Consider the following 15,895-nt stretch of genomic DNA (forward strand, 5'->3'; position numbering starts at 1 on the left):
TTTATAAAGATGTGACTGCAATAATAAGTCCAAGAACCACTAATCACTCTTTGAGCTATTGATCTCTCACGCGAACCATCATCACTATTTCTTCATAAACCTCAACATGCATGGGTTTATATATTATGGGTCAACTTTTTTAGCGTTCAGTTTTTTAAAAAGAGAACAATAATGTCAGAACTTAATAATCAAACACTTTTATTATGATGAATCAAATACAAAGACAAGATAAATCTGTCATCACAAATTAACAATCAAAACAAAGAACAAAGATCTCCAGCCGGATGATCTAAAACAAGAGAAGGTAAACAACCCTAGACTCACGAATGAACTTGTGCGGATAGGGTAACTCAGCAGAGACAAGTGAATGATGAGCAAGAGAAGATGAAATGCTCGAATGATGATGCTCCTCGAATCTTCTGTCCAATATATGGGTACTAAGCCCTAAACACCAGCTAATACACAGATGTCATAAAACGGCTACAAGCCCAAGAGAAGGAGCCCAGTTGCAAGGCAAGGTATGAGACAGGAGATGAGCCCAAAACACCAAACCTCACAATGAAACAAAGGAAACAAATGAGAGAGAATAAAATATAAAAGCATGAGAAAATGAATAAAACCAGGCACATTTATACTGAAATATATTAGTATTTTAACACCCCCCCCCCTCAGTTTAAATGTGCAAAAAGATTACAGAGCCCTAATGACTTACACATTTCAGCATGGTTTTTCGGGAGTAAGCCTTTGGTAAATATGTCAGCGAGCTGATATTCAGTCTTGACGCCTTGAGTTTTGATGAGACCAGATGCAATTTTCTCCCTTAGGAAGAATAAATCAACTTCGAAATGCTTTGTTCTGTCATGAAAGACAGGGTTGGCAGCAATAGACAGTGCTGCAGTGTTATCGCACTTTAACACAACCGGAATATTTAAATCAACATGAAGTTCTCTTAAGATATTCAGAAGCCACAAAACTTCACACGTGGCACTGCACATTGACCTGTATTCGGCCTCAGCAGATGACCGAGAAACAACACTTTGTTTTTTGCTCTTCCATGAAACCAAGGATCCACCAAGGAATATCCAGAAACCAGTGACAGACTTACGGCTGTCCACACACTTAGCCCAGTCAGAATCTGCAAAGGCAGTTAACTGAAAGGTGTTGCCTTTTGAAAACATGATCCCATTCCCAGGTGCACCTTTTAGGTACCTTAAAACTTTGAACGCAATTTGAGTATGAGCCTCAGTAGGCTTATGCATAAATTGTGACAAATAGTGAACAGAATAAGCAATATCAGGTCTAGTGTGTGATAGGTAAATAAGTTTACCTATCAGTTTTTGATACTGTGTGACATCAATAGGTTTTGGGTTATTTAGGGTCAGATTGGTCAAAACATGATTTTGATCAATGGGACAGCTATTGGGCTTACTTCCACTCATCCCATACTCGTTTAACAAATCCATACAATACTTTCTTTGGGAGAGATAGACTCCATTACTTGATTTGATTACTTCTATCCCAAGAAAGTATTTTAGTAAACCTAAATCTTTGATTAAGAATTCATTTTTCAAGAGATTTTTTATTTTGGTTATCTCCCGTTCACAGTTCCCTGTTAACACAATATCATCAACATAAACCAAGAGAACAATAAAGACAGTTTTTTCGGACTTAATAAACATGGAATGGTCACATTTAGATTGTATAAACCCAATTTTGATTAATGTTTGAACAAGCCGCTCATTCCACGTGCGTGGGGCTTGTTTTAACCCGTATAAGAATTTGTTTAACTTACAAACTCTATTTTGTTGATTAATATTTAACCCATCAGGAAGAGTCATATAGACATCTTCCTTAAGATTCCCATAAAGAAAAGCATTATTAACGTCCAATTGATATAGGGGCCAGTTGTTTTGAACATATAGACTAACAACACACCGAACAGTAACCATTTTGACAACAGGGGAGAAAGTTTCCTCAAAGTCAATCCCTTCACGTTGGTTAAACCCCTTGGCAACAAGCCTAGCTTTAAATCTATCTATTTCACCTGTTGACTTATACTTAACTTTGAACACCCATTTACATCCAATAGGCTTAGTGCCACTAGGGATATCTACAATGTCCCAGGTATTGTTTTTATATAGGGCAGACAATTCTTCATTCATAGCATCAACCCACCTTTGATCTTTTAGGGCTTCCTTATAGGTGTGAGGTTCACTAATTTTATTTATATTGGCAGCAAAACATATATTCTCACTAGGTAGGTTGGAATAGTTAACAACTTTATCATAACTATATTTGGCATTGGCAACAATAAAGTCATCAAATCTTTTAGGGGCTGTTGAGGATCTAGAAGATCTTCTAGTGGGAATGATACCCTCAGGAAGGTTTGACTCATCATTTACACTACTAGACTCAGCCTCACAGGATCAGTTTCATTTCCTAAGGACTCATTACCCTCAGATATGTCATCAGTCCCTGATGATTGCTGAGTATTACTATCCACAGGGGATTCAACCTCATCACTGTGTTGCTGTGTCAGGGTAGTTGAGTCAGTGGAGACCTTCTCTTCATCATTGGGATTTAGATCACTTGAAAAATCAAAGGTATCAAAAAAGTTTAATTGATTTAGGTTATCTGTACCTTCTAGAATGGAATGTGATTCCTTTTTAAAGGGAAATGTGGTTTCATGGAAACTAACATCCCTAGAAAAGATGAATTTTTTTTGTTCTAGACTCCACACCTTATATCCCTTTTTAAAATTTGAGTATCCCATAAAAACACATTTTTCAGCTCTTTCTTCCAGTTTATCTGGGTTATTTAAGATAGTGAAATAGCAAAGACAGCCAAAGATTTTCAAGTGATCAAGAGAAGGTTTGAAGCCAAACAGTTTTTCATAAGGAGAACACCCATGTAACACAGAAGAAGGAAGCCTGTTAATTAAGTAAGATGTTGTAAGAACACATTCAAATCAAAATCTGAGAGGGACATTGGATTGAAATAGCAATGCTCTAGCAATATTCAACAAGTGTCTATGTTTTCTTTCCACAATACCATTTTGTTGTGGAGTATAGGTGCAGGAGGTTTGATGGATGATACCTTTTAGTTTGACAAAAGCAATCATTTGAGAGTTGGTGAACTCAGACCCATTATCACTCCTAAACACTTTGATATTGGTTTCAAATTGAGTTTTAACAAGATTGTAAAAACTTTCTATATTTTCAAAAACTTCAGACTTAGATTTCATCAGATAGACCCAAACAGATCTGCTGAAATCATCTACAATAGTAAGGAAGTATTTGTATCCTTCCACACTAGTAACCTTGTAGGGACCCCAAACATCTAAGTGAATGAGGTCCCCAATCCTAGAGGATTGATGGTCACTTAGGGGGAAGGGGGACCTATGTTGTTTAGCCTTGTGACATATATCACAAGGGTTAGAAATAGACTCAGATTTAAGTTGAAGAACTTTTAATACTTGTTCAACGGGATGACCCAGCCTGGAATGCCAGAGCTTTGCTTTTTCAGTCATGCTTAGACAAGAAAAACTAGAACTTAGAGAATTACCACAGAAATATAAACCCTCAGTTTGTTTACCAGTCACCATGGTTTTCTTTAAGCATGAATCCTGAATATAGCAAGAGTTTTCATCAAACACAACCTTAAGTTTATTATCTTTGGCAAGCTTATACATAGAGATAAGGTTCACACAATATTCAGGAACAACAAACACATCTTTTAGAATAACAGAGTCAGAAAGTTTAAAACGTCCAATTTGAGTGACTTTGGCATCAGTACCATTGGGATGTTTAACAGTTATATTATATTCTGACACATCAACCAGATTAAACATATTATCACTAGTCATAACCATATGTTGGTTTGCACCAGAATCAATAATCCAGTTTTGCTTTTGTGAAGAGAATAGTTTTGAGTTGAAACAGAAAATATTTTTATATTCAGAGAAGGAATTAAAGCATTTACCTCCTACATTGGACTTATTTGTGTCATCTGTTTTATTCTCATTAAGCAAACCTAGCAACTTAGAAAATTGATCAGCAGTCACGGAGTTCAAAGAGCTAGAATTTTTATCATTGACAGCATTATTCATAGAAGGACCAGAACCACTACTAGCAGCATTGTTTGACCTACCCCACTGAGAGCTGCTTTGAGTAGGTTTTGATCTATAGTTGGGAGGATAACCATTCAGTTCAAAACATTTATCAACTGTATGTCCAATCTTATTGCAATGAGAGCATTTTAGATTTGGGTTGGGACCTTTATTGAATTTTTTCTTGTTATCATTGAAATTGTTAGATTTAGTAGCAAATCCTACATTGGGAACTTTAAAAGCACTGTTAGACCCTCTATGAGATTCCTCTCTAGAGATGATAGAAAAGGCAGTTTTGATAGTTGGTAAAGGGTCCCTTGTCAACAGATTGGTTCTAACAGGTTGATAAATGTCATCTAACCCCATTAAAAATTGCATAAGTTTGATTAATTGACTGAACTCATTGAATTTAGCAGAAGCATTGCAGGTGCAAGAAGGCAGTTGAAGCATAGCATCAAATTGTTTCCACATAGTGTTGATTTTGTGGTAATACTCAGACACACTAGAACCATTTTGACTAACAGAGTTGATTTTTTGATATAAGCTAAACATAACTGACCCATCAACTTTATCATAAGTATCTTTTAAATCATCCCACACTTCTGAGGCAAGCTTAGAGTAGATTTGACCAACATATAATTCATCAGAAACAGAGTTCAGAATCCAAGTGAGTACAATAGAATTACATCGATCCCACTGACTAGCAAGAACATCATCGTCTTTAGACTTACTACAAGTTCCATCAATGAAGCCTAGTTTGTTTTTAGCCATTAGAGCAAGTTTCATAGCATTAGACCACACCACATAATTCTCAGTTCCTTTTAGTTTTATGCTAACAATTGTGAGCCCACTAGAGTCACTAGCATGAAGATATAAAGGGTCACTAGCATCTAATTTGCTAACCAAGGTCACAGATGATTCAGTTTTATCAGGCATAATGGCAGAATAGTAACACAGAACAGATCAGACAAGATTAGTAAACAGATAAAACAACCAGATAAAACAACCAGAACAGATAAAACAACCAGAACAGATAAAACAACCAGGATAGGCAAGTAAACAAATAAAACAACCAGAGAGAGCAGTGAATCAAAAAGACACCGGCGAAGCCTGGACAGAGGTCCGATCAGAGGTTCATCACTCAAAGGTGCCTCTGCAGACAATGACCAGGGAGCCACAACACAACTGACCAAACCAGACACAAATGCAACAGAGTGAACCCTCTCTGTGTCCCAATAATCAAACCGGTCAAGCTTATAACCCGGTATCAAGAATGCCTAGACACAAACACAGTGATGCAAATGAAAATAAAGAGATAAGGAAAGGAACGATCTCACAGTGGGTGCAAGCCAAGGAGATCAGGTCTGCAACCTTCACTTAGGGTTGCAAACACTGACCCGAGAGCCGGTAAGACACAAGTCCTGTTGGTTTGCTCTATAAAGAGACCAACGAGGATCTTCTTCACCAAACAGAGGAGAAACCACGGATTATGGTTTCTGATGTAGCGCCGTTACAGCAACCAACCACAAACTTCAAACCCTAGAAATTAGGGTTTCACACTCCCAGATCTACACCGTCTCCTTGAGCAGGAACACTCCGGAAACAGAGACCAGAGCACAGAAGGCCGTAAACGAAGAAAACCCTAGGTCGAACAAGAGAAGGTCAGCCGGAGCTTTGTATCGCAGCGGAAGAAGAACCAGAGCCCAATATCAACCTTGGGGCTCTGATACCATGTTAGAACTTAATAATCAAACACTTTTATTATGATGAATCAAATACAAAGACAAGATGAATCTGTCATCACAGATTAACAATCAAAACAAAGAACAAAGATCTCCAGCCGGATGATCTAAAACAAGAGAAGGTAAACAACCCTAGACTCACGAATGAACTTGTGAGGATAGGGTAACTCAGCAGAGACAAGTGAATGGTGAGCAAGAGAAGATGAAATGCTCGAATGATGATGCTCCTCGAATCTTTTGTCCAATATATGGGTACTAAGCCCTAAACACCAGCTAATACACAGCTGTCATAAAACGGCTACAAGCCCAAGAAAAGGAGCCCAGTTGCAAGGCAAGGTCCGAGACAGGAGATGAGCCCAAAACACCAAACCTCACAATGAAACAAAGGAAACAAATGAGAAAGAATAAAATATAAAAGCATGAGAAAATGAATAAAACCAGGCACATTTATACTGAAATATATTAGTATTTTAACAAATAAGAACCGTGTAAACACTTAAACATATTGTTTAAAATATTTTGTAGGAGAGAGAAAAAAAAACATTTTTATACGATTCTCATAATTCCTAAAGTTGATTTTGTATAAAACATCCCTTTGTATGCATATATGTATATACAGGGACGTGCAGTGGCGATTCTATGTAGGGGCCAGAGAGTGTCCGGGACACCCCTCAACTTTCTTGACAGATTGCAAAAAAAAAAAAAAAAAAAAAAAAAAAATCTTCGTTTTATGTATCGAATACCTCCGAACAAATATTAGGATCCCCTAATTCCGTAAAAAATCATAATGATCAAAAGCCCACATTTAGCACAAAATTCATAAGCCCAAATTTACTATAAGCCCACATTTAGTTAAAATACTAAAAGCCCAAACTCATATTATGATATAGGAATCAATCTTTGTATTATCGTATGGTAAAAAAAAAATGAGATACTTCTGAATTTTTTTTATAGATCAACCACTTGAGACATGTTTAACTAATTTTAAGAAAAAAACTAGTGGAAGTATAGTCACTTGTGCAGTCAATTCAAATATAGTGGGAGAGAGAACGAGACACTTTTACGATTATATAGTCGGCCTGCCTGTGTATCATAACTAAAATAATAACTGTCTACATTCTCATAGTTATTTACTTATATTTAGTATGTAAACGAGCCACTATGTGTGTATATATATGTATAGTGAAGAAAAGCTAATACAAGTGGTAATCGTCATGTTATCTTACGCTTTTGTAATAACCATTAATAATAGTGATCCTTATCCAAGAAAACAAAAACAGAAATAATGAGCCACAAAAATCTTTATCACCTCAATACTTCAAATCAGAACCACATGACTAACTTGTTTGTTTTTTAAGAGGTAAAATGTCTGTAGTTTGCGGACCATATCTGCAGACATTTGTAGAAGAAGATGTGGACCAAACCTCTGTTGTCCGTAAGAAGAAAGTTGTTTGTTTTTTAATGAATGTAGACTTCAAAAATAAACTGGTGGTGGTGGTGGTGGTGGTGGTGGTGGACGGTACGTGGGTGGTGGTGGACGGTGGTGGTAGCCGGTGGTGGACGTTGGTGGTGGTGGTGGTGGTGATGGACGGTGGTGGTGGTGGTAGTGGTGGTGATGGACGGTGGCGGACGATGGTGGTGGATGCTGGAGGTGATGGACGGTGGTGGGTGGTTGACAGTGGTGGACGGTGGTGGTGTTTAACCCTCTGCAGACCTTAGAAGATCTTATAAGTAGTTGAGCCAAGTCTGTACCAAGAAGAGCTCGCGTAGACAACGTCTTCGGAAAAACAAATAGTCTGCAAATGGCAATGTGTGTGTGGTCTGCGCGGTGCAGACAGAAGAGTTTGCGCAAATCTTTTTTAGAAAAACAAACATCTAAATCATAAACTTTGATGTTGCTGTCACGAACATAGAAAAGTGGTAAGTTGGGTGTTTCGGTTGTTAAAAGATGATCTCATGATCATGTAATTCGGCCATTAAATTGCCATAAAGTTTGTGAACCAATATATAGTGTTTACGAATATCTCAATCTGTATATATAAGTTGTTTGATATTTTTTTGTAATAATCGTTTTCTAACAAAAGATGTAGAAAGGACATTAATACACTACTAATATAATAATACTCACGTACGAATGTTACATATATCAATTTCTCTATAAACGTAGTGTATGTGCTGGTGCATGTCTTTTTCTTTTGTCAAAAATTAATTTTCACTTTATAAGTAAAGAAGTGCATGAACATTAAACCATATGATAATATTATATGTTTATACGTAATTTTTGAAAGATAATCATAAATACTAAGAGGTTGTTTGTTTACCTCTTAATGAGCCTTTTAATGGTTCAGAACTCTTACTGGTTCAGCACTTAATGGTTCAGACTGTTTGTTTCACGAGCAGATGTCTGAATGGTTCAGACATTTGCCTCTGAATGGTTAAAATTTATACAGAGTCTGATTGGTTAAGACCTCTAATCTGAATTGGTCAGACATTTGCCTCTAAACGGTTAAGCATTATACATGCTCTTAATGGTTCAAACATCTTACTGGTTTAGCACTTAATGATTCAGACCTCTTACTAGTTCAGCACTTAACCATTAAGATGTTGTCAAACACCTCCTAAGAGAGAAGAAAAAGATGCGATTAGATAACTAATTATTTTATGTATCATATTCCAAACAATATGCAAATGAATTATAGGGTTATTTACATGTTTCTATTTTAAAAAATTTATTGGTACGAGGCTTTATATAGAAAATTAACTAAAAAGTTGTACAAAAATCGTAAAAGCGGTGAGAAAAGACAATACAGTATTGAGTCACCTCAAATGGAATGTTACGAAATTATAATCGTGAATGCATCATTAGATTGAAGAAGTGGGAAATGTCCTCACGTCATGATTCGATATTGATGATATTTATACAAAGGAAAAGTGCAATGAGTATATAGATATTTATAAGTAAACAGATAATTATTATTTAAATTTATTTAAGAGAGAGTATATGTTATTATGCTTATAAGATTATAGTATTGCTTCAACAAAAAAAAATATATGTATATATCGAATTATAACTCTAATACCTAATTACCTATTATATATCCTTTGTATACTTGTAGATAAAACTTTCTACCACTAAAAGTGTAGAGTTAAACCCATGGCATTATAGCCTAGTGGTATCTTGATGGTGGGATAAGGCTTATGACCATTAGGTCATGGGTTCGATTCCCATAAAGGGGGTTTTTCCCAGATTTATTGGGTTTCCTCCTGAATTGGTGTATAGGCATTATTGCCTAATGGAGATGGATATGATCGGGTGGTTCTGCTGGTGACACGATAATACTCCAGTGGTCCGTCAGTGATCCAAATTTGTCGTTCAAAAAAAAAAAAAAAAAAAAAAGTGTAGAGTTAATAACTAATTTATATTTCTTTGTGCTTATAGACGTTTATGTTTCAACAAATTAAAATCATCAGTTGGTTTGTTTCAACTGCAAGGAAGGTTAGATGAAATGTCATTACTAGAAACTAGGATCTTTTATTTTCACTTCCAAATGTTTATTAACGTTCAACTAGTTTAATACCCGTCCGGTGGACGGGTCACGCTAATAGCGTAACAAACAAATTTATTCCCGTACACGGATCAAAAACCTCCCACGTATACTGTTCATTCCACGTTGGTGAAAAACTATCAATAATCGTCCTCGTGCGAACCAATTTATTCCCATGCTTCGCCACACAAAACGCATCCGTTGACCCACGACAGTCTCGTGTCTTCATAGGCGACAACCCCTTCGCACTTATAATCCCGAGCTCCAAAATCCAACTGCTCGGTTTCCATATTTCCTTCACTGTCGGCTTTAAATCACGACTATAATTCGTATACTCATCCAACACATGATACCCTCCATCCAAACACACTCATAGATGAATTCGACTCGCGAACTTTGCTTCTTTTTTCTCACCATCAATCACCTTATGTCTCTCAAGGTTGTGCCATTTTGAGTGTACGACTTTATTGTCCCATCTTCGATGAACCGAGTACAATGGCAACAAACATTTTCCTAGAATCTCATCTTTGTTACCTCTCTTCTACGGTTAACATTAAAGCTTCTTTGAACCGGTTCTGCTGCTACAAACAAAGCCACTACGCGCTGTGACCCATTGAAACCCAATCACCAGGAAGTTGTGTTGCAGTTTATTCACCACCTAGTGGAACAAACTGGCCCCAGATGCTTGTACCTTCATCATTCATTTTATAAAAAAAAATTATAACTTACACTTCAATAAAATCATATTTATCAAAAGACACTATAAGGTGTATAAAAACCTGAATGGTTTGAAATGGTGTCGACCAGAATCTCTGAATCTAATCGGACCTTCGGGATTCTCTTCACACTCTTTCATCATGTTGAAGCATTTGGCTAGATATTCACCTTGTTGAGCTGCCACCTAAGACAACAACAACGACGACGACGACGACAACATTAGATTTAATAACAGTTTATGTTTTTATTGATCAAGGTAGTTGTTATTTGGATTTACATGAAGACTTTTCATTTTGGTATCCACTTCAGAAAGTGCTTTTTTAAACTTCTCAATATCCAGTTGAGTTGCCTTTTTTGCAGCATCGTCTTGATTACTCTGCAGTAACTCGACGAAATTCTTCAACTTTTTACTCTTTAAATGAAGCTCCACTTGAGGATACCGCTCGATGATGTCGTTGATTACTTCAGCAAAGTCTCCTACGTTCAGCTTTCCGCTCTTGTTCTTATCCGCCTTGCTAAATATGGCTGAGATATCTTCCTGCAAACCCATTTTGCATAATAACATTTATTCAATACATATTTTTATTTTTAATTTTGTGTTTATAATAAGTTAACAACATACCATTACTTTACGTTGATTTATCATAGCACAATCACCAAGAGCATACACATTCGGCACTCCTTCCACCCTAAGCCATTCATCGGTTGCCATAACCCGTCTGTTTCCCTGTAATTCAACAAACAAATTATTTATGTTTGAAGTCGATAAGAACACTAGAAAGAAAGCATGTATGAATAATGAAATTAACTTGGCCAATTTGCTTCATGAAATCCATTACAACGGGTCGGGTTCCAATTCCAGTTGACCACACAACCATTCCGTATGGTAAATCTTTCATTTCACCAGTTGATCTTTCTTTAAGAGATATTGATTTGTCAGACACTTTCACCACCATTGACCCGGTTTTCACGTTAATACCATCTCTCTTGAACTTTTCTTCAGCAAAATCAGTTATTCTTTTGTCAAACCTACATACCAACAAAAAAGCGAGTATAATGCTTAATCAAACCATCATGTATAATGCTTTCATATTTGAAAACTTAAGGTCCTTACATGCTTAATATGTGATCACCGGCCTCTAGCAGTATTATCGTCGTATATATTCCTCCAGATCAGGGTACAGTTTAACCAAATCTTCATGAAGAAAGTCGTGAAGCTCGGCTGCAAACTCCACCCCTGTGGGCCCACCTCCAACCACCACAAAATGCAAAATTCTTTTCTTTTCGTCTTCACTTACACTCGGAAGACTTGCCCTTTCAAAGCAGTCGATGATACTCCTACGGATTCTAAGTGCATCTTCTACTTCCTGCAAAGAATATCCTTTCAAGTACGCGTATAAAACTATAAATACGAATAAACCTTTTTGTGAATGAACATAATAAGAAATCATACCTTCAAGAAATGAGCGTTTTCAACGACACCAGGGGTTTGGTTATGCTTTTTTTTATAAAAACAGATTTTTATGCTTTAGTTGTTATAGTTAGATGCTTATAAACAACTGAATTAACCAAACAAACATCATTAAAACCAACTTTTATAGTTTTTATTTTTTATTAACAATATGCTATATCAGGTTAAGTTATAACTATATTATAGATAAAATAGTCTAACCATCTTGATAGCCACTGCATATGAACAACAGTTTTAAACGGTACCCTTTTCTCATTTGTGTGAGATTTAGCTTTCTTTTTTAAATCGCGATCTTCACTTAACAGTTTTAGTGAAGTTCTATTTTCATTTTGCCTTTTGATTTCATTGGGTTACATGAAAAAATATTGAATTTTGACAAAAAAAAATAAAATAAATAATGAACCTACATACCTTGAACTGGTTGAATGTCCCCCATAAGCAAGTAGAGATAACCCTAAATGGAACCAATAATTTAACAGTATAAACCACTAAGATACAAATGATTATAATCAAATTCGGAATTGAAATTTTATAATCAAATTCGGAATTGAAATAAATGTGATGAAATTATACCTTAAGGATGTTCCGAGTGCACGAAATGGTAGTTCTTGATGAAACGTTGAAGATGATGATGATGAATAAACGATGTTGAATAAGATAATGAAAGGGCGATGTCACAAATTGATGTGGGATAAAACTGATACCTGGAATGCAGAGGGAGACATGTCTGTTTAGATATGGAGCTAGGGTTTTTTGTAGTAGAGAAGATTGACAGAGTTGAACCCTGAACTGAACTCAGGATTGCACCATTGATAATACTTGAAGAACGGGAGGAGAGAAGAGGAGCCGAGTAAATAGGGAAGTGGGGCGAAGTTACGCGTGAATCCATAATAATGTGGGAAAAACCACCGGTGAGAAACTGCCCTGAACTGGGGAATTGTGGAGATAATGGGGGAGGTAACCACCACTGAAGGAACAGAACCGCCCTAAACTGCTCTAATAGCAGTTATTTTTGTGAGTTTATGTGGCTGATATTTAATCTCAGCCAAATCTAATGGTGGAGATTGATTTGAGAGTTGGTTACACTTAATGGGTTCCATATATATATATAATGTGTGACCGAAAAGACGGTCATAAAAATGTCCATGCGTCATCCTATTTTGCTGCCAAATCTGTGAGGGGGTATTTTGTGGCCGATTTTAGTGAACTAATTTGTAGTCGCAAGATTTCCCACGTTGTGTTGCGACGAGTCATTAGTCAATGTCTATGACTACTGGCCTTTTGCGCCCGTTTATATCATGTCGCAAAGTTTGTGACCATTTTTCAGTCACAGATGTTTAGTTTTTCTTTGTGTTAACAATATATTTAAATGGTTAAAAATTTGTGTTTGATAGTTGGTGAAAGTTAGGTCATGTAGTGAATCAGATGCATCAAAATATAAACTGTATATAATATATTCTATATTACCTTCACATGATATGGAAAACCTTCATAGTAAGGATGATATACAAGTTCAAATGTTTCACGTGAAGGCCATAGTAAGTAGTAACACTGCTCTTGTGTTATTGAAGCTTTATGCATACGTTCAGAAGATATATATATATGGGACCGCTAAAATTAAAAGCACTTCCAGTTGTAAGAACCGTGAGAACCAGTTCTTAACCATTAGATCAACAAGATGGATGGATAACATTAAAAGTAACAAAAATGAATATTAAGTACATTTTGCCTTATTATGTCTTTAATATTTTAATCCAAATAGGTAGTTTAGTAAAACTACTCTTTTTTGTCTTTTTATCTTTATTATTTTTTTATTACTTTTTTGTTTTATTATATTACTTTTTATTTTTTAAAAAGATTTTTTTATTAAAAGCATTTTTAAATTCAAAATTTTTTAACAAAGACAAATTTTTTTGCGTGCCGGTTTTTGCACACCGGGCTTTTTCAAGCGTCGTTTTTTTAACGAGCCTTTTTTTACGCGTCGTTTTTTCAAGCGTCGTTTTTTTAACACGCTGGTTTTTACACGTTTTTTAACGCGCCGTTTTTTACACTTTTTACGTTTTACGTTATATGTTAAACTTTTTAAACTTTTTACGTTTTAAGTTTTACGTTAAACTTTTTACGTTTTATGTTTTACGTAAAACTTTTTATGTTTTAAGTTTTACGTTAAAATTTTTACGTTTTACGTTTTACCAAAAACTTTTTACGTTTTACGTTAAAAAGTTTACGTTTTACATTAAAAAGTTTACGGTTTAACTTTTTTTTATATACAAAAACTTTTTTACGCAAAAACGAACGCACACAGAAATCCCAAACTCGGGAGGCGTCTCAGATATATTGTTATCATCATCGACTAGGAGGGAAAAATAAAAAACCAACAACATCAAAACAAAGTGTATCTCGGAAAAAAAACGGGGTTTGGCTCAGATTATCCGATAATCAAAAGGCTGCAAAAGTGGGGTTGCAGGTTCAAAAACCTACCCTCCGCCATTCTTTCCACGCCATCGTCATCTAAATCTACGTTTTTTTTCATCATCGCCGCCCAATCGACCATATCAAAACCCACACATAGTTCACTGTTTCAAAACATTCAAAAGCATCAGCAAAAACCCCCCAACGCCACCGCCACAACCACCAACAACCGCCGCCCACCTTCATCACAAAAAAGCACCAGCAAAAAAAAACCCCCAACATTCAAAAGCATCAGCAAAAGCACCAGCAAAACCAACCAAATCCAAACATTAAAAAATATCAGCAAAAAAAACCCCAATATCAACAACATAAATCAATCACCGGAGAATCCCACCAGAATCACAAACAATCACCGGACTCCACCACCGTCGGACCTACTCTCCCACGGTCACCCACCTCTGCCCCACACCACCCAAAAAACCCCACCGCCACCACCACCAACAACTGTCGCCCACCTTCATCATAAAAAAAAATCCCCCAAAAAATCCAAATTAAAAAATAAGAGAGATAAGCAGATCTATGTGATAAAGAGATATATAGAAACAAGTGGGTGTGGGTGACCTGAATAGGTGGCGGCGGAAGGGGTGGAAGTCACAGGTGGCGGCGGAAGGGGTGACGGTGGAGGTCGCCGTTCAGTTTCATCATTACCAAATACAACTCTCAAAAAATGGAGGTAGTGGAGGAGTCCACTGCTTAGCTCTTTCATCAAAGATCTGGTTTTGTGAATGAAATGGTGGAAGGGATTACACTTTTGAGATCTAGATGGGTACAGAGAGAGAGAGTGAGATAGATGAGAAGATTTAAAGTTTTGGTCAAGAGATGAAGATGATAGAATTAATAGAGAGATGAGAGAGGAGAGAGAAGAGGGGTAATTAAAAAGTGAGTGATTTAAATGAAGAGAGAGGGGGGATTTGACATTTGGGGTAAATGACCAAAATACCCCTTTCTCTGATTGGTTGAGAGTGGTTCTCGCGGTATATTACGAAAAGCTTAGGAAAATGTGTGGTTCAGAATGCTTCTCAAGTTTCTCAAATAGGGTGGACTTCTCTTAGGATCCCTACCCTATATATATATATATATATATATATATATATATATATATATATATATATATGAGAGATAGAGTGAAAAATAATGTGAGAAAAAGATATAGACTTGATTGCCAAATTGCATTTCATCACCTGAAATTTGGATAACACGATATTATGTTAGTTAGGTATTAAAGTACATCAGTAGAAGATATATATACTTTATAAATTTGACCCATTTTGGCCGATCTATTTTTGAAATATCTGACTTGTGTTGGCCGTTCATTTTTTTGCACCCGCAGATAAAAAGAAATCATGAATCCGTCACTGTCGTCGGGGGTTAGTCGGCAAATTGTTTGTTATTGTATTCGTCCCGGGGTTAACGATTTTGCCGGTAATCAAACGTGGATTACCGATCGATGGGTCGTTGACACTTTTTTAATTTGTATTTTTCTTTTTATCATTATTATTATTCTTTTTGCTTTTATGCGTATTCCATCAGTGATTACCGACGAATTTGTGCAGTCATTTATATTCGGTCGGTCATTACCGATGAAATGAATGTTTGGTTTATATATGAATTCAATCTAGGTACATTTGTCACCGAGACGAAATTTCACTATGGATTCGTGGTAAAAATGTATAAGACGTTTTTTTTGTTTTAAATGCAATTTAATCAGAAAAATAAAGGAATGATAGTGAATTTGCATCGCTTGATACTTGAAGTTAGGGGTGTGCAAAAAACCAAATTAACCGAACCATAACTGAATTAACCGATAAAACCGAACCAAATAAAAAACCGGTAAGTCGGT

At 36.2% G+C, this 15,895-nt stretch overlaps 1 pseudogene; it reads right to left on the minus strand.

Annotated features, from left to right (window-relative positions):
* Window positions 1–9,381: 9,381 nt before the first annotated feature.
* Window positions 9,382–13,164, minus strand: LOC110893125 (annotated as a pseudogene).
* Window positions 13,165–15,895: the final 2,731 nt, after the last annotated feature.

The sequence above is a fragment of the Helianthus annuus genome, chromosome 12 (genome assembly GCF_002127325.2).
Source record: "Helianthus annuus cultivar XRQ/B chromosome 12, HanXRQr2.0-SUNRISE, whole genome shotgun sequence".
Taxonomy (NCBI): Eukaryota; Viridiplantae; Streptophyta; class Magnoliopsida; order Asterales; family Asteraceae; genus Helianthus; species Helianthus annuus.